Here is a 19,865-nt window from a genome sequence, read left to right as displayed (position 1 = left end):
GTATGTTGCATAAGTTATAACACCCATCCTGTTTTAATGAGAGTCAACCCACAATCAATGAAGTCAAATCAGTCTTAGTTGAGCAAGTGGGTAACGGTATTTCTTACTTTCACCATAAATTTTTATTTATATGACTTTGGTCTATAGCTGTAAAAGGCCTCGGCCTTAAAACCGGTTACTGCTGTGACATCACGCACTCAGGGCTGGCTGACTCAGCGGAGCAGCTCGAATGCCAACTTTGCGGTCAATTTTAACTCTCAAAAATATATATTTTTATTCCCATTAATGCAGCATACAAGAGTCAAGGATAGACACACTATCCACTCAGAAATGTATTTAAAAATAAAGGTTCTGCATATATCCTTTAAGAGAGAGAAAAAAAGACAAGCTGATGAGGGAAGGACTGTTTATAGCTGCTATAATGTAATTTGATAACATTTGTCTGTCTGTTTCATGGGCATACCAAACGATAAAAAGAAGTTATTCCATGAAATCAAGTTGAACATGAGCTGATAACCGATGAGGCGCGTAGCACCAAGTCAGCTATAATCCATGTATGACAAGATTGAGTGGAATAGCCGTTTTATGCTATCTGCATTCACTGGATTTTGAGAAACAGAGCATTTTTATTTTTTGCAAATTCGATCACTAAAAACTTTATACAAACCGTCTGACAAAATCGTTTACGCTTAGAATGTAAACAAACTGGTGAAATGACGAGCAATTTGTGAAAAATGCGATAATAATAATAATTCTTGAAAAATATGTCCTTACCATCAAATACTTTCATTCCATATTTTGTTGCTTTTTTTTTTGTTGTATTTTAGTTTTTGAGTAGTTTTTTTTTATTTCATCCTCGGTTGGTTCAGCAGCATGCGCCGCCATTTTGTTTTTCTCTGCTCATGGTACAGAGGGGCAAAAAAGTATTTAGTCAGCCACCAATTGTGCAAGTTCTCCCACTTAAAAAGATGAGAGAGGCCTGTAATTTTCATCATAGGTATACTTCAACTATGAGAGACAGAATGGTGGGAAAGAATCCAGGAAATCACATTGTAAGATTTTTAATGAATTAATTGGTAAATTCCTCGGTAAAATAGGTATTTGGTCACCTACAAACAAGCAAGATTTCTGGTTCTCACAGACCTGTAACAACTTCTTTAAGAGGCTCCTCTGTCCTCCACTCGTTACCTGTATTAATGGCACCTGTTTGAACTCGTTATCAGTATAAAAGACACCTGTCCACAACCTCAAACAGTCACACTCCAAACTCCGCTATGGCCAAGACCAAAGAGCTGTCAAAGGACACCAGAAACAAAATTGTAGACCTGCACCAGGCTGGGAAGACTGAATCTGCAATAGGTAAGCAGCTTGGTGTGAAGAAATCAACTGTGGGAGCAATTATTAGAAACTGGAAGACATACAAGAACACTGATAATCTCCCTCGATCTGGGGCTCCACGCAAGATCTCACCCCGTGGGGTCAAAATGATCACAAGAACGGTGAGCAAAAATCCCAGAACCACACGGGGGGACCTAGTGAATGACCTGCAGAGAGCTGGAACCAAAGTAACAAAGGCTACCATCAGTAACACACTACACTGCCAGGGACTTGAATCCTGCAGTGCCAGACGTGTCCCCCTGCTTAAGCCAGTACATGTCCAGGCCCATCTGAAGTTTGCTAGAGAGCGTTTGGATGATCCAGAAGAGGACTGGGAGAATGTCATATGGTCAGATGAAACCAAAATAGAACTTTTTGGTTAAAACTCAACTTGTGTTTGGAGGAGAAAGAATGCCAAGTTGCATCCAAAGAACACCATACCTACTGTGAAGCATGGGGGTGGAAACATCATGCTTTGGGGCTGTTTTTCTGCAAAGGGACCAGGACGACTGATCCATGTAAAGGAAAGAATGAATGGGGCCACGTATCGTGAGATTTTGAGTGAAAACCTCCTTCCATCAGCAAGGGCGATGAAGATGAAACATGTCTGGGTCTTTCAGCATGACAATGATCCCAAACACACCGCCTGGGCAACGAAGGAGTGGCTTCGTAAGAAGCATTTCAAGATCCTGGAGTGGCCTAGCCAGTCTCCAGATCTCAACCCCATAGAAAATCTTTGGAGGGAGTTGAAAGTCCGTGTTGCCCAGCGACAGCCCCAAAACATCACTGCTCTAGAGGAGATCTGCATGGAGGAATGGGCCAAAATACCAGCAACAGTGTGTGAAAACCTTGTGAAGACTTACAGAAAACGTTTGACCTCTGTCATTGCCAACAAAGGGTATATAACAAAGTATTGAGATGAACTTTTGTTATTGACCAAATACTTATTTTCCACCATAATTTGCAAATAAATTCTTTAAAAATCAGACAATGTGATTTTCTGGATTTTTTTTTTCTTCTCATTCTGTCTCTCATAGTTGAAGTGTACCTATGATGATAATTACAGGCCTCTCTCATCTTTGTAAGTGGGAGAACTTACACAATTGGTGACTGACTAAATACTTTTTTGCCCCACTGTATATGAGCTGATATCCTCAGAGTAGAGTAGCCAATCAGAGCACAAGATTGCTCAAATCCAGTGAATGTAGATAGAAAGTATAATGTCCTTTAAGAAAGAAATTGTGATAATTAGTCGGTTCCTGTGGAATAAAATCATCTGGACATGCTGTCTTTTGGAAAATAATGAACTTCGGGTTGATTATCGTATCAGATTACATCACACCAACTTCCTCTTGATTGTTTCTTATCACAGCTCACACCCACATGTGACTTATTCCTGACTACTTATAATGTTTTGGTGGTTATTTTTTAAGTCTCGGCTAGAATTGCTGATTCAACCTAAGTGTGTGTGTGTGTGTTTTGAAGTCAACAGAGGTAAAGCAGTCAGCATGAATTACATAAACAGTGTTTTCTGGATTGGCTGAACTGCCCTGAGCTTCTTTCCCTGTTTCTCTGATCTACTTTCAGGATGCAGCTTATCTCAGTCGGCCTTCAAAATGCACAGATTCACAAAAGCACCTCTTTTTTTTTTTTCCCCCTCACACACTTTATCTGCAACAGATGGTCAGATATCATATCGGAGAATGCGTTCTCTCTCTCTCTCTCGCACACACGTACCGTACATAAACCTAAAGATACTGCAACTCGAGTAACATACGATATGACTATTCACTTTCCTGAACTGTTTCTCTTTTGCATGTAACTCAACCATACACTCACTGGCCACTTTAAAAGGAACTTGTTCTTGATCCTAAGATCCCTGTTCTTGGCTGTTGCATGCTGAGATGCTTTTCCGCTCACCACAGATGTAAAGAGTTGCTATGAGTTACTACAGTATATCCTTCCTGGCAAAAAAACTCAAATCAATCTGGCCATTTTCCTCAGACCTCTCTTATCAACAAGGCATTTGTTTCCATCCACAGAAATCTCACTCACTCAGTGTTTTTTGTTTGTCGCACCAGTCCGTTGTGTGAAAACCCCAGGAGATCAACAGTTTTTGAAATACTCAAACCCCATACTCATGTGGCTCAAACCAACACCCATGCTACAGTGAAAGAAAGTCACACTTCACTGTGAGATCACGATTTTTTCCGTTCTGATGTTTGAGCATTGTGAACATTAACTGAAGCTCTTGATTTGTATCTGCGTGATTTGATGCAGGGGTGGCATGGTGGTGTAGTGGTTAGCGCTGTCGCCTCACAGCAAGAAGGTCCGGGTTCGAGCCCCGTGGCCGGCGAGGGCCTTTCTGTGCGGAGTTTGCATGTTCTCCCCGTGTCCGCGTGGGTTTCCTCCGGGTGCTCCAGTTTCCCCCACAGTCCAAAGACATGCAGGTTAGGTTAACTGGTGACTCTAAGGGCGTATTCACACCTACGTTGTTTGGTCCGGACCAAACGAACCAAATTTCCCTTGGTCCGGACCTTTTGGGTTGGTCTGAATACAAACCACCGAACTCTGGTCCGAACCAAACAAGCGGACCGAGACTGAGCTGCAAGGTCGGACTCGGTCCGGACCAAAGGAACCCTGGTGCGGATCTTTTGGAGGTGTGAAAGCAGACCGGACCTAATGCGACAGTTTTGCTTTTTTGTACCTCGGGAGCTTCCATCGTTTGTCGAGCATTATGGGAAACAGAGTCTTGACACTCCACCGCAAAGTGCAAACACTGTTTCGGTTGTCAAGGGAACCTTACAACAGTCGTTCAGTCATTCAGGCTAGACTACAGAGTACAAAAAATGAGTAGGGGGCAAACGTGGGCCGAGGAAGAAACGCGTACCCTTGTGGATATATGGGCAGATGTCCACATATCTGAGCTTTTGGAGAGAACACACAAAAATGCCGACGTGTTTGCTGTATTCAGTGAGAAAATGAAGGAGAAGGGGTTCACGCGCTCCCCAGAACAATGTCGGCTAAAAGTGAAGAAACTCCGTCAGACCTACATTAAAATCAGGGACATTCTTTCAAAAAGTGGCGGTACTAGCGACTTGCGTGAAGAGCTAGAACTGTCACAACATGATGTGCGCTCATCAGCGCTATCCTCCATGACTACTTTTGAACTTAACGCTTTGTGCGCGTGTCGTCTCTGACCAATAGCTGAACGACCTCAGGGCGTGTGGCTTTGTTGACAGATTTTGGTCCGCTTACTAAAATGTACAGTGTGAAAGCGAACCGCACCAAAATGAAAAAATAAAAATAAAAAACATTTGGTTCGGACCAAAGCAAGTGAACTATCGAACTATCCTGGTCTGAATACACCCTAAATTGAGCGTAGGTGTGAATGTGAGTGTGAATGGTTGTCTGTGTCTATGTGTCAGCCCTGTGATGACCTGGCAACTTGTCCAGGGTGTACCCCGCCTTTCACCCGTAGTCAGCTGGGATAGGCTCCAGCTTGCCTGCGACCCTGTAGAACAGGGTAAAGCGGCTAGAGATGATGAGATGAGATGATTTGATGCATCGTGCTGCTGTCGAGGGATCGGCTCATGAGAGAACCGCAGAAAATAAAACAGCAGGTGGGTGGATCTAATAAAGTGGCCAGTGAGTGTATATTATCAGCAGAAAAAGCTGTTTATTCGTTTGTCTTTTTTTTTTGCCAGAATCAGCCACAAAATAATCCAACACACAAAAACTGTCTCCAAAAACTATCATAAATATTAAAAAAAAAAAGCAATACAAATAGACAAAAGCCCATTTTCAGACATTTCCAAATGAACGTCAGAGTTTTTGTTTGTTTTTTGTTGCTTGTTTTTGTTTGAAATCTTAATGGGACTTTATTTGACAGCACAGTAAGTACCTGGTACTTACTGGTAAGTAGCTGGTATTGAGTCAGCAGATCAACTCCTACTCAAGTCGCTTTGCTAATTTTACAGTAAATTTCAATTCATTGTCTTTCGTGAAGAGGAGGCTTGAAGTTCAAAGCTGGGTTTAGTTCCACCAATGCTGCCTCATTAAAACACACAGCCGAAGATCTGGACCGCAATACACAGTGACAACTTGTAAGAAATGAAATAAAGATCCCATGAAAGCTAAAATAACTCCAGTTGGACATTTATATAATCCACTTGTCTCCTGTGGACCCATGGGACTGTCTGCAATTGACCTATTACTATTCAACTCCTCAAGATTAACAGTCAATTGTACACTTGGCCCATGTCTCTCTCTCTCTCTCTCACACACACACACACACACACACACACACACAGAGGAATCAGTATTATTACAGCCTTAAAATAAGTCAGGTATCAGTAATGAAGGCAATGCAAAAATGGAAAATGATGATGGATGATAAATGAATGAATGTCTTTGATCGTGATGGTGTGAAGTACTAAATCTGTCTCTCTCACTCTATCACACACACACACACACACACACACACACACACACACACACACACACTTCTTATATTTACAGCATGACTGATCCACAATGGACAGATTGTAAAAATTTAATTACTGGGACACAATGGCTAAGCAACCTCTTGTTTTCCTCGACTTGCCTTTTCTCGAACCCTGCAACAGAACCACACTCACACACAGACACGCACGTGCACCCAGATGTTTTACACCCTAAATGAGCAGCGTGTGTAGTCGCTTTAATTTGGCGCGGTGTAATCGTGAGTGGGGGCGTGAATGAGTTTAGTTGTAATATGCAAAGAAACTAAATGAAGTAAGGACAGCTCGGCTGATGTGCTGACACTTGCTCTGGCTCTTACACAAAAAAGAAAAAACCCGGGCTCGATAAAAACGGCGGAATGAAAAAGCCTTGTGAATTTTATTAATGACTGTAGGACAGTATGCAAAACATCAAAGGTCCGCACGAGAGATTAATGACCCGCAGCCAGACTGTTTAATTACCGCCGGCTAATTAGATTCTTGACCAAATTTTTAATATCTGCATTCCCCTCCACCAGCTCATTGAGATTCCGCCATATTTATCAAGCCTTCACCGAAACGCCTGACTTGGCCGCTTTTTGGCCCCTTTCTGCCCTCTTCCTAATTCCCACTGACGATTTAAGAACGATTATTAAATAAATATGAATAAAGACGAGATCAAGAAGGGAAAGTGAAACCACTTTGCCTGTGATTTGTGTATCCTGTTTTATCTATTTGTCATGAAGTAAGCTACTACTTTTGCTTCAAAACAAAAAAATAATAATCATCATAACATGACCTCTTCTTGGCGAAATCCTCCTCCTCCTGTAAATTGGATACAAATTACCAGACTAATCCCATGCACAATTTTGAGATCTGTCACTCAGCCATTAAATTAACCCCCAAGTCCCAGTTTATCTCATCTCATCTCATCTCATCTCATCTCATCTCATTATCTGTAGCCACTTTATCCTGTTCTACAGGGTCGCAGGCAAGCTGGAGCCTATCCCAGCTGACTACGGGCGAAAGGCGGGGTACACCCTGGACAAGTCGCCAGGTCATCACAGGGCTGACACATAGACACAGACAACCATTCACACTCACATTCACACCTACGGTCAATTTAGAGTCACCAGTTAACCTAACCTGCATGTCTTTGGACTGTGGGGGAAACCGGAGCACCCGGAGGAAACCCACGCGGACACGGGGAGAACATGCAAACTCCACACAGAAAGGCCCTCGCCGGCCACGGGGCTCGAACCCAGGACCTTCTTGCTGTGAGGCGACAGCGCTAACCACTACATCACCGTGCCGCCATTTTAAAACATTATTATTATTATTATTATTATTATTAAGTAACTACTGTGAATTATTCAGTAATTACCTGGAAAGGTTTGTGGGTCGAAGAAATGTAAATCTGGACCAAACACTGGAGTGATGGTGGTTTCTCTCTCGACTTTTATTCTGTGAAAATTTGAAAAGATGAATAAAAATAAATTCTTCAAACGATTAGACATGTAGTTAGTGAACAGAAATCAGATTTGATGTCAGTGCTTGGAAATTTTTTTTTTCTTTTAAACCCGAGTGATTAAGTTTTTTTTTTTCTTTTACCAGCGCTATACGAGCCCCTTACGCAAGACCTTTTTTTTTTTTTTTAAATCTTGACTTGTAAATCTTGACCTTTTTTAATCTTTACGTTTTAAAAAATATTGTCTGTAATGTCCTAAATTTTAACCTGTTGTTTTTATCTTTTAATTCTCATATTTGCTTACAGGTATTAAAGGATTTGTATAGTTAATTTCTATTGCTGGGCGGCACGGTGGTGTAGTGGTTAGCGCTGTCGCCTCACAGCAAGAAGGTCCGGGTTCGAGCCCCGTGGCCGGCGAGGGCCTTTCTGTGCGGAGTTTGCATGTTCTCCCCGTGTCCGCGTGGGTTTCCTCCGGGTGCTCCGGTTTCCCCCACAGTCCAAAGACATGCAGGTTAGGTTAACTGGTGACTCTAAATTGGTCGTAGGTGTGAATGTGAGTGTGAATGGTTGTCTGTGTCTATGTGTCAGCCCTGTGATGACCTGGCGACTTGTCCAGGGTGTACCCCGCCTTTCGCCCGTAGTCAGCTGGGATAGGCTCCAGCTTGCCTGCGACCCTGTAGAACAGGATAAAGCGGCTAGAGATAATGAGATGAGATGAGATTTCTATTGCTGTTTACATTCCTGTATTGGTGTATTTTGTATCAGATAGAGTAATTGCACTGGTATATCCCTGCGTTGTTCACTTTTTGCACTAGTGCCATGGTACACATTCTGTTCTACCAGAGCATCCGACTGAATCATTTCTACTATGCGTAGTGCTTTAGAATCTGTGATCATCTCACAATTGTCTTCTGTGAGGTTTTGTTGTTTTGTTTTGCATTTGTGTGTGTGTGTGTGTGTGTGTGTGTGTGTGTGTCTGTCAAATAAGCTACTAGGTGCCTTAATTTCCTTCGGGATGAATAAAGTATCTATCTGTCTGCCTATCACACTTGGAAGCCTGCTGTTATCGAAAACTAACCAATGATGGTGTGGTGTAACGTGGCAACAATATCCAGTTGAATATTTTCCAATAACAACACAGCGTGAAGTCCCTTGTGTACCCCAGAAATTTGCCAACATGAGCCACTTTTCATTTCGAAGTCAAGAACGATTTTTTTTTATCCACTTTTAGATACTTTAATGTTGTGGAACGTCAGTGAAGGTTCGTTTCTATGAAGTCGATCAGAGAAAAGAAAATGCAGCTTGTCAGGTTACTAAGAAACCACAAAGCCATGCATCCTAAAGACTGTCATGTGGCGCAAAACCTAAAGTCAAGTTTGTTTGTATAGCGCTTTTAACAATAAACATTGTTGCAAAGCAGCTTTACAGAATTTGAACGACTTAAAACATGAGCTAATTTTATCTCTAATCTATCCCCAATGAGCAAGCCTGTGGCGACGGTGGCAAGGAAAAACTCCCTCAGACGACATGAGGAAGAAACCTCAAGAGGAACCAGACTCAAAAGGGAACCCATCCTCATTTGGGCAACAACAGACAGCATGACTATAATATTAACAGTTTTAACATGAAGACAGTTTCGTTGATGTTATAAACTCTTCATCGATGGAAACTGGAGTGCAAAACTGTTCATGACAACTGCAGTCCTAAAGTTAGCAAGTCAACTGTAGTCCTCAGCCATAAAAGCATTACTGTAAGAGTCCAGAGCGTCTTCCAAGTGTGACTTTTAACTGTCCTCATGGGGCCGTCCTCCACAGGAGCGATGCGACGAGACTCCAACCAGACACGGGGCATCAGGATGGATCACGCAGGTCCAAGGAGCAGAAAAGGTCAGCATCTCGATCCCGGGACCAACATGTAACTCAGAGGGACAGATTTGGGGGGAGGGGGGAGGGAGAGAGCGAGAAAACACAGGTTGTTAGCTAAAGTTAAAGCTTTACCTGTGAGTGTTACAAAGCGCTCACACTGGAGACTCCTTCCAAAAAAAAAAAACATCTCCAATGTTTCCAATACATTTTTAAACCTGTTTAAAGTCTATGTGCAAGCTGTTACTATAGAAACAATAATGTATTTGGACGTATTATTACAATTAATCACGTTGCCAACAGCCAATCAGATTCAAGCATTCTGTAGGCTTGTGAATTCAAAATTCTAAAATCCAAGAAAACTTTTTTTCTTTGTGTTTTTATGGTTTGATGTTTGTCCGCCGGTTGTGGCGTAGCTCCAGACCCAGTTTTGGCTGTAGGTCTCCTCAGGTCTTGAGCCACCATGAGTGATGCGTGTTCTGCTTGCTATGGACTGCAGTGAGCTCGTTGTTCTTTTACATCAGTGTTGCCCAGCACTCTGATTTATTTGAATTAATTTGTCACGAAGATCACATAGTGACAGGGGAAGAATACAGGGCAAAGCCCCAACCGATTTTCAACCCCTTTGGCATCGGTTTTACACCGAATGTCCTTCCTGACGCAACCTTCCCCAGTCTTTCTGGGCTTGGGACCAGCGCTAAGTATGCACTGGCTTGTGCAACCCCAGTGGCTGGGTATTTTACCGAATCCGCATGTCTTTGAATTGTAGGGGAAACCAGAGCACCTGGAGGAAATCCATGCAGACTCCACCTAGAAAGGCCTCCATTGCCCGAGAGGTTAGAACCCAGAACCTTCTTGCTGTGAGGCAACAGTGCTAACCACTGCATCACTATACCATCTGTGCCGTGGTGCTTCTGTGCTTGCTTTCTGGACCCATGGTGCAATGTTGCCTGATGACGGCTGTGCAGGCGGTGTGGGATTTATCCCCATGCACCTTTTGGTGGGATTGTGATTGGGCAGCTACGCCACTGGAGTTACATCCTTTGGTGGACTTTTTTTTTTTGCGTAACTGTAAAGCAACCTTGGGTGTGAGAAAGGCGCTATGTAAGTTAAACTTATTATTATAAAGCTGGGGCGGCACGGTGGTGTAGTGGTTAGCGCTGTCGCCTCACAGCAAGAAGGTCCGGGTTCGAGCCCCGTGGCCGGCGAGGGCCTTTCTGTGTGGAGTTTGCATGTTCTCCCCGTGTCCGCGTGGGTTTCCTCCGGGTGCTCCGGTTTCCCCCACAGTCCAAAGACATGCAGGTTAGGTTAACTGGTGACTCTAAAATTGACCGTAGGTGTGAATGTGAGTGTGAATGGTTGTCTGTGTCTATGTGTCAGCCCTGCGATGACCTGGTGACTTGTCCAGGGTGTACCCCGCCTTTCGCCCGTAGTCAGCTGGGATAGGCTCCAGCTTGCCTGCGACCCTGTAGAACAGGATAAAGCGGCTAGAGATCATGAGATGAGATGAGATTATAAAGCTGAAATAATAGTAATCCACTATTAAGAGGTTTTGGCTGCTTCAGAAATCCTACATTTTAAGTTTTAGCTCTCGCATGTCTGATCTCAGGTCTGACCGAATTTGATTGAATCTGAACCTTTTAGTTTTAAATCAATTCCAAATGTGTGCTGAGATCAAACTCTGCCATTCGGGGCTTCCCAGCTGGGTGTGCTCTCCAAAAAAACAGAAAAAAGGGTTGTTTGTTTATTTATTTATTTATTTATTTAGCTTTTGAAACCAGACTTCAGAGTCTTTATTCAGATGTGATGCACTCCACTCTACTAGGTATGCTTTGTACGCTTGACAAAGTGTGTGTATGTTTGTGTGTTCGTTCATGTCACTCGAGGCTTGGATTACACAGCACCATCTGCTGTCATTTTAAAATCATTGCACAATAAAGACAAACATTAAAAAAAAAAAAAACCTCACATGCACGCACGCAGACACCCACAAGCACACATTTATGGTTTGATACTTCAAATAAATGAAGCGTTCGACTTAGATGGCTGCTGTACACATTTGCTGCTCCATCACTACACTTCCTGCGTTGAACTTTATAGCTTCATTTACAACAGTGTCTAAGTCGCAATATTAGAAAGAAAGAAAGAACGAAAGAAAGGGGGAAAAAAACACCAATTCAGAAATATTAACTTTGGTCTTAACTGAGAGGGTTAGATATATATTTTTTCCTTTTTGCCATAGCAACAGAAATTGACACAAGAGCCAAAAATCTCAAGCTGAAGCTTCGCAAAATATCGTTGCTCTTTAACACAAAAATGACAAACTACAGTGATTTAAATGTAAAATTTTATCTTCTCTCTCTATTTGGCATGTCTCTGCAGTGACATGGTGGCTCTGACTTCCATCGGAGTTTCTAGGGAGGGATTATAGTAATGGTTTCCCGTTGCCTTCAACTGAATTATTATCGACGCTCTCCCCTCTCAATTTTGAACAATTTAGAGTAGCCGGTTAACCAAACCTCATACCTTTTAAACTGTAGGAGCAAACCGGAGAACCCAGAAGAAACCCACACAGAAAGGCCTCCTGTCGGCTGTGAGGTTCGAACCCGGAACCTTCTTGCTAACCACTGTGCCACCCAATATTTTATATTGCAGAACAATAAACTGTAAATAAAGCATCGTAAGCCTCAAAGTTCCAGCCTTAACAGATTAATATTCAGGTTCAAGTAGATTTATTTCACTCTTTTTTCATTCTCATCACTTTTGTTTGATGGAATCCTGGCATGAGATTCCCGTGAGAAAAAAAAAAAGAGATTAAATCTCGAACCATTAAGGGTTCTCTATGGAGCCCTGAATGGTTTCAAGGAGAATTGCATTGGAATGAATTATCCAAAGCACCTTTGATGTTCTTATGTGTAGTGTGTGTGTGTGTGAGAGAGAGAGAGAAAGAGAGAGAGAGAGAAGAACTCCCCACTTCACATTGATCTAATACATTCTGTCATTAGAACAAAACAGAATAGAGTATTACTTTATTATTGTTCATAAGAAAAAGTTGTCAAGTACAATATAATACAACCCAAATTCCCCCCCAAAAAATTGAACGCTGTGGATTTAGCCTTAGATGGAGTTTACCAGGGCGGCACGGTGGTGTAGTGGTTGGCGCTGTCGCCTCACAGCAAGAAGGTCCGGGTTCGAGCCCCGTGGCCGGCGAGGGCCTTTCTGTGCGGAGTTTGCATGTTCTCCCCGTGTCCGCGTGGGTTTCCTCCGGGTGCTCCGGTTTCCCCCACAGTCCAAAGACATGCAGGTTAGGTTAACTGGTGACTCTAAATTGACCGTAGGTGTGAATGTGAGTGTGAATGGTTGTCTGTGTCTATGTGTCAGCCCTGTGATGACCTGGCGACTTGTCCAGGGTGTACCCCGCCTTTCGCCCGTAGTCAGCTGGGATAGGCTCCAGCTTGCCTGCGACCCTGTAGAAGGATAAAGCGGCTAGAGATAATGAGATGAGATGAGATGGAGTTTATCACCCTCTTTGGGCTGCATTCACAAACAACCCGACTCTGAGAAGTCCGTGTCCCCGGCGGGGCGACGACCATTACTGGCCTCACACTATCCATGAGCTGAGCCTCCATTAGGAGGACTCAGGCCCCCAGCCTGTACCCAGAGATGCAGGCTTCTCCACTCCACATTTCCCCGCGCCCACTTCGGGACAGGAGATTCGGTGCTGGGCTCTTCCTTCTTCGCTCACCGCGACTGAGAGAATCCTGGTTAGTTTCTTTTCCTCGGCTTAGTAATATGCTTCAATTCAGTGGGTCGTCTCGTCTGATCTGAGGTCGCAGTAACGGGCACCATGAGTAGGACACATGGTCAGTCTTCACCATAGAGAGGCCAGTGTGGCTAGTGACCATATGTTGCGTTTCACAGGGTGCTGGATGTTGGGAGACCACTCTAGGACACCTATAGGCCACTTGGAAAGGTACTATTCCTCCAGGGATCCTGAACCCCCAACTAACCCACATATTGGATGCTGTGTAAAACCTAAATAAAAACAGAATGCACCGATTTGCAAATCGTTTTCAACTTGTTTTCTATAGAATGCAATACAAGATGAGATATTTAATGTACAATCTGATCAACTTTATTGATTTTATACAGTATCAACGCATTCTGAATTTGACGCCTGCAACATGTTCCAAAAAAGTTGGGACCAGGGCAACAAAAGACTGGGAAGTTTGTGGAATGATCAAAAAAGCACCTGTTTGGAACATTCTACAGGTAAGCAGGTTAACTGAGAATTGGAAAGACTCAGTTGTTCACAAGAAAGGATGGGGTGATGTACACCATTTTGTGAAAAACTGTGTGGGCAAGTAGTCCAACAGTTTAAAAACAATGTTTTGCAATGTACAATTGTGAGGAATTTAGGGATTTCGCCATCGACAATCCATCATATCATCAAAAGATTCAGAGAATACAGAGAAATCTCAGCACGTAAGGGGTAAGGCCAAAAACCGACACTGAACACCTGTGACCTTTGACCCCTCAGGCAGAACTGCATTAAAAACTGATGTGATTATATCAAAGATATTACTACATGGGCTCGGAAACACTTCAGAAAACCTTTGTCGGGAAACACAGTCCATCTACCATGCAAAGAAAGAAAAAGCCAGATATCAACAACAACAACCAGAAACGCAGCCGAATTCTCTGGACCTGAGCTCATCTGAGATGGACTGAAAAAAAAGCATGCTGTGGTATGACGAGTCCACATTTCAGATTGTTTTTGGAAATTGTGTTCTCCAGGCAAAAAAAGACCAGATTATTCCCAGTGCAAAGTTCAAAAGCCAGCATCTGAAATGGTATGGGGTGTTTTAGTGCTCATGTCATGGGTAACTTGCACTTTTGTGAAGGCACCAAAAGGTCCTAAAAGGTTCACCCAGATTTTGGAGTAAAAATGCTGCCATCCAGATGATGCCTTTTTCAGGGATGCCCCTGGGTATTTCAGTAAGACAATGCCAAGCCACGTACAACAGCATGGCTTCATAGTAAGAGTGTAGGTGCTAAACTGGCCTGCCTCCCATTGAAAATGTGTGGTTATGAATTATGTGGTATGCATTATGAAGTGCAAAATACAGTAGAATGTTATTGGTCAATAGAATGGATTAGAGCTAAGTGATTGTTCATAAGAATTTAATAGAATACAATGGAATATTATTATTTGTCAATAAAATAGAACTTTGTTATTGTTCATTAGAATAGAATCTCATCTCATTATCTCTAGCCGCTTTATCCTGTTCTACAGGGTCGCAGGCAAGCTGGAGTCTATCCCAGCTGACTACGGGCGAAAGGCGGGGTACACCCTGGACAAGTCGCCAGGTCATCACAGGGCTGACACATAGACACAGACAACCATTCATACTCACATTCACACCTACGGTCAATTTAGAGTCACCAGTTAACCTAACCTGCATGTCTTTGGACTGTGGGGGAAACCGGAGCACCCGGAAGAAACCCACACAGTCACGGGGAGAACATGCAAACTCCGCACAGAAAGGCCCTCGCTGGCCACGGGGCTCGAACCCGGACCTTCTTGCTGTGAGGCGACAGCGCTAACCACTACACCACCGTGCCGCCCTACAATAGAATGTTATTTGTAATTAAATTAAATTTAATACAATAGAATTTTGTTATTGTTTATTAGAATATAATAGAATACAATAGAATGTTATTGGTCAATGAAATAGAATAGAACTTTGTTATTGTTCATTAGACTATAATAGAATACAACAGAATGTTGTTATTGGTAAATAAAATATAATACAGTAGAACTTTGTTCATTAGAATATCATAGAATTATTGGTCAATAAAATAGAACAGAACTGATTGGTTTTTTTTTAATGGAATAGAATGAGATATTGTAAACTTATCTTCATCTCTTTCCATCAGCACATTTTAGAATTTCAGTAGAATTTTTTTCGAAATATTTCTAGTGTGTGTGTGTGTGTGTGTGTGTACACACTGGTAATGCTGTCTCATTTCCATATTTAATGAGCTGACATTCTCAGGCTGAGTGGAAGATATATTACACTGAGTGAATCATTTTGTCTCTTCATTCTGACTTCATTTGCATTTCTATGATATTTCTAGGGTGGCACGGTGGTGTAGTGGTTAGCGTTGTCGCCTCACAGCAAGAAGGTCTGGGTTCGAGCCCCGTGGCTGGCGAGGGCCTTTCTGTGCGGAGTTTGCATGTTCTCCCCGTGTCCGCATGGGTTTCCTCCGGGTGCTCCGGTTTCCCCCACAGTCCAAAGACATGCAGGTTAGGTTAACTGGTGACTCTAAATTGACCGTAGGTGTGAATGTGAGTGTGAATGGTTGTTTGTCTCTCTGTGTCAGCCCTGCGATGACCTGGCGACTTGTCCAGGGTGTACCCCGCCTTTCGCCCGTAGTCAGCTGGGATAGGCTCCAGCTTGCCTGCGACTCTATAGGACAGGATAAGCGGCTACAGATAATGGATGGATGGATGATATTTCTATAATAGTTAAAAGATCATGTAGCTATGACACTTTTATTGATCCATTTTTTATTCATCCAGACTTATTGTTAAACCACATTTAATAATACTTCAAATCTGTTGTTATATTTCAACCTATTGACAGGCTTGACCTTGATTCGTTTGTTTGTTTTTAATACAAACTCTTGATTTTTTTTTTTCAAAAATAACTGAAGATAAGTCATGTACTAAGATTAAGGTGCAGTGTTTGACTACATGAGGTGTAGAAGTGATGATTTCACACCTGTATAGCACGCTGAGATGCAAGATTCAACCACGGCAGTGAGAGAAATATGACTGGGAAGAACATGTAACTCTATAATTTATCTTTTGATTACGAGGGGTTGGTGGATGGGCGAGGAAGAGATATGCTGAAAACAAAAATTACAGACGTCGCGTTCGTGGGTCGTGCAAATTGAAATTGAGAAATGTATTCAAGCAATTAGTGAGTAGGAGACGCTCACTTCAATAAAGAATAGGCTTTTCGCCTGATGCTTTTTACGCCGAGGGATTATTGCGACAATTTAAGACCATTTACTCTGTCAAAATAAACTCAAATGTGCACGGGGAGAGTGTAAAAAAATACGCCACTAATTACTGGCTTTGCGCTGCGGAAGATTTCTCCTAAAGCACAGAGGAGGAAAGTGGCTCCGTACGGCTACTGCAACTCAAACAAGACGCGCTCATCAGGCAAGGTTTGGTGTGTGTGTGTGAGAGAGATAGCATTCTGTAAAGTCAACATAATGTGCAAGAAATCATCTCAAATAAATATCATTCTAAGCACGATGAGTGTCCATACCTTTTTTTTAATCACTTCATTTGTACGAAATCAAATTAATCCAACAACACCACCTTCAAATCTGTCTAAATTTCTCATGAGGTAATAAAAGACGACATTTTGGCAACAACAATCTTCATCTCCTTAAAACGACTCCCTTGAAACATCCTGTATGCCAATAACTGAACGTTAAAAAAAATGAATAACCTTCATGCATTTCATTTGAGTCGTCTTGTCTTATTGTCTTATTCCTGTCCTTTGGAGACTATTTAGTTTCCTAAAGTACTCAAATGCATGTCAGACTGAGTTATCAGGACCAAAATGTCCTGGCTTGTTAGGAAAACAAAGAAGAAGAAAAAACCTTGAAAGCTAGATTAAACCGATTTCTTTGTGGATCCTGAAATTCAAACAAAACTCCAACCTGAAACACATGAAATATGTTTATATTGAAATATCTGTGATGTGTTTAGCACTGGGCGGCACGGTGGTGTAGTGGTTAGCGCTGTCACCTCACAGCAAGAAGGTCCGGGTTCGAGCCCCGTGGCCGGCGAGGGCCTTTCTGTGCGGAGTTTGCATGTTCTCCCCGTGTCCCCGTGTCCGCGTGGGTTTCCTCCGGGTGCTCCGGTTTCCCCCACAGTCCAAAGACATGCAGGTTAGGTTAACTGGTGACTCTAAATTGACCGTAGGTGTGAATGTGAGTGTGAATGGTTGTCTGTGTCTATGTGTCAGCCCTGTGATGACCTGGCGACTTGTCCAGGGTGTACCCCGCCTTTCGCCCGTAGTCAGCTGGGATAGGCTCCAGCTTGCCTGCGACCCTGTAGAAGGATAAAGTGGCTACAGATAATGAGATGAGAATGAGATGAGTGTTTAGCACTTCAGGTGCTAATTTGTTCGATGGTGGTGTATATTTTTATTCCTGAAAGAAGCTAGCTGTTATAAGGACTCAAAGAATGTCATCTCATCTCATCTCATTATCTCTAGCCGCTTTATCCTGTTCTACAGGGTCGCAGGCAAGCTGGAGCCTATCCCAGCTGACTACGGGCGAAAGGCGGGGTACACCCTGGACAAGTCGCCAGGTCATCACAGGGCTGACACATAGACACAGACAACCAAAGAATGTCATATTAATGAGAAATATTTTCATTGTAATTTGGCTATTCAAAATTGCAAGCTGGGCGGCACGGTGGTGTAGTGGTTAGCGCTGTTGCCTCACAGCAAGAAGGTCCTGGGTTCGAGCCCCGGGGCCGGCGAGGGCCTTTCTGTGCGGAGTTTGCATGTTCTCCCCGTGTCCGCGTGGGTTTCCTCCGGGTGCTCCGGTTTCCCCCACAGTCCAAAGACATGCAGGTTAGGTTAACTGGTGAGACTAAATTGACCGTAGGTGTGAATGTGAGTGTGAATGGTTGTCTGTGTCTATGTGTCAGCCCTGTGATAACCTGGCGACTTGTCCAGGGTGTACCCCACCTTTCGCCCGTAGTCAGCTGGGATAGGCTCCAGCTTGCCTGCGACCCTGTAGAAGGATAAAGCGGCTAGAGATAATGAGATGAGATGAGATGAAAATTGCAAGCTAGTTAAGTTGGCTGAATTAGTTGGCTAGCTAGCATTTGTCATTCAGTTTGTTAAAATTAGCTGCCTAGTTAAGCTCTGCAAATAGCCTGTTAAAAATTAGCTGGCTAGTTATGCCTTATAATTTAGTTTCTTAGAATTAGCTGGCTAGTTAACAGGCTATTCACAAAGCTTAATTAGCTAGCTAATTTTAACAAGCTAAATTATAAGGCATAACTAGCCAGCTAATATTAACAGGCTATTCACAGAGCTTAACTAGCTAGCTAATTTTAACAAGCTAAATTCAGAGCTTAAAATTAGCTGGCTAGTAACGCCTTATAATTTAGCTTGTTAGAATTAGCTGGCTCGTTAAGCTCTGTGAATAGCCTGTTAATATTAGCTGGCTAGTTGTGCCTTATCATTTAGCTTGTTAGATTTAGCTGGCTAGTTAACAGGCTATTCACAGGGCTTAATTAGCCAGCTAATTCTAACAAGCTAAATTATAAGGCAGAACTAGCCAGCTAATATTAACAGGCTATTCACAAAGCTTAACTAGCTAGCTAATTTTAACAAGCTAAATTATAAGGCAGAACTAGCCAGCTAATATTAACAGGCTATTTACAGAGCTTAACTAGCTAGCTAATTCTAACAAGCTAAATTCAGAGCTTAAAATTAGCTAGCTAGTTATGCCTTATAATTTAGCTTGTTAAAATTAGCTAGCGAGTTAAGCTCTGTGAATAGCCTGTTAATATTAGCTGGCTAATTATGCCTTATAAATTAGCTTGTTAGAATTAGTTGGCTAGCAAGCATTTGTCATTCAGTTTGTTAAAATTAGCAAGATAGCTATGCCTTATAATTTAGCTTGTTAGAATTAGCTAGCTAGTTAACAGGCTATTCACAAAGTTTAACTAGCTAGATAATTCTAACAAGCTAAATTATAAGGCAGAACTAGCCAGCTAATTATAACAGGCTATCCACAGAGCTTAACTAGCTAGCTAATTTTAACAAGCTAAATTCAGAGCTTAAAATTAGCTGGCTAGTTATGCCTTATAATTTAGCTTGTTAGAATTAGCTGGCTCGTTAAGCTCTGTGAATAGCCTGTTAATATTAGCTGGCTAGTTGTGCCTTATCATTTAGCTTGTTAGATTTAGCTAGCTAGTTAACAGGCTATTCACAGAGCTTAACTAGCCAGCTAATTCTAACAAGCTAAATTATAAGGCAGAACTAGCCAGCTAATATTAACAGGCTATTTACAGAGCTTAACTAGCTAGCTAATTCTAACAAGCTAAATTCAGAGCTTAACATTAGCTGGCTAGTTATGTCTTTTAATTTAGCTCGTTAGAATTAGCTAGCTAGGTAAATAGCCTGTTAATATTAGCTGGCTAGTTATGCCTTATAAATTAGCTTGTTAGAATTAACGAGTGAGTTAAGCTCTGTAAATTAGCTAGCTAGCTAAAATAGAAATCTATAACAAAGTTTGTATGACAAAAACAAATAGGGGGCCGAAGACTTTTGCACAGTACTATATAAAGCTGGGCATACACTGTGCGATTTTTTTCAATCGCGGTATTCAGCTGCTGCTCACAGTGTACGAGTGAATCGCAGGGGTAAACAGCACGCGGCTTACGATTCCTGTTCTCACACTATACGATCCGATGCTCAGGATTTCAAACAGGTTTGATTTTCATCCGATCGATCGGGAGGAGGTCGTGAGGTGTTAATCATTTGTCGTTACCCCATGTATACTACACGATCCGAGACGCACGATTGAGCCAAAACTCGGCCCGATCTCCAAAATAGTCGCACAAGTGAA

This window comes from Neoarius graeffei, chromosome 4 (assembly GCF_027579695.1).
Source record: "Neoarius graeffei isolate fNeoGra1 chromosome 4, fNeoGra1.pri, whole genome shotgun sequence".
NCBI lineage: Eukaryota > Metazoa > Chordata > Actinopteri > Siluriformes > Ariidae > Neoarius > Neoarius graeffei.
This window is presented reverse-complemented; position numbering follows the sequence as displayed.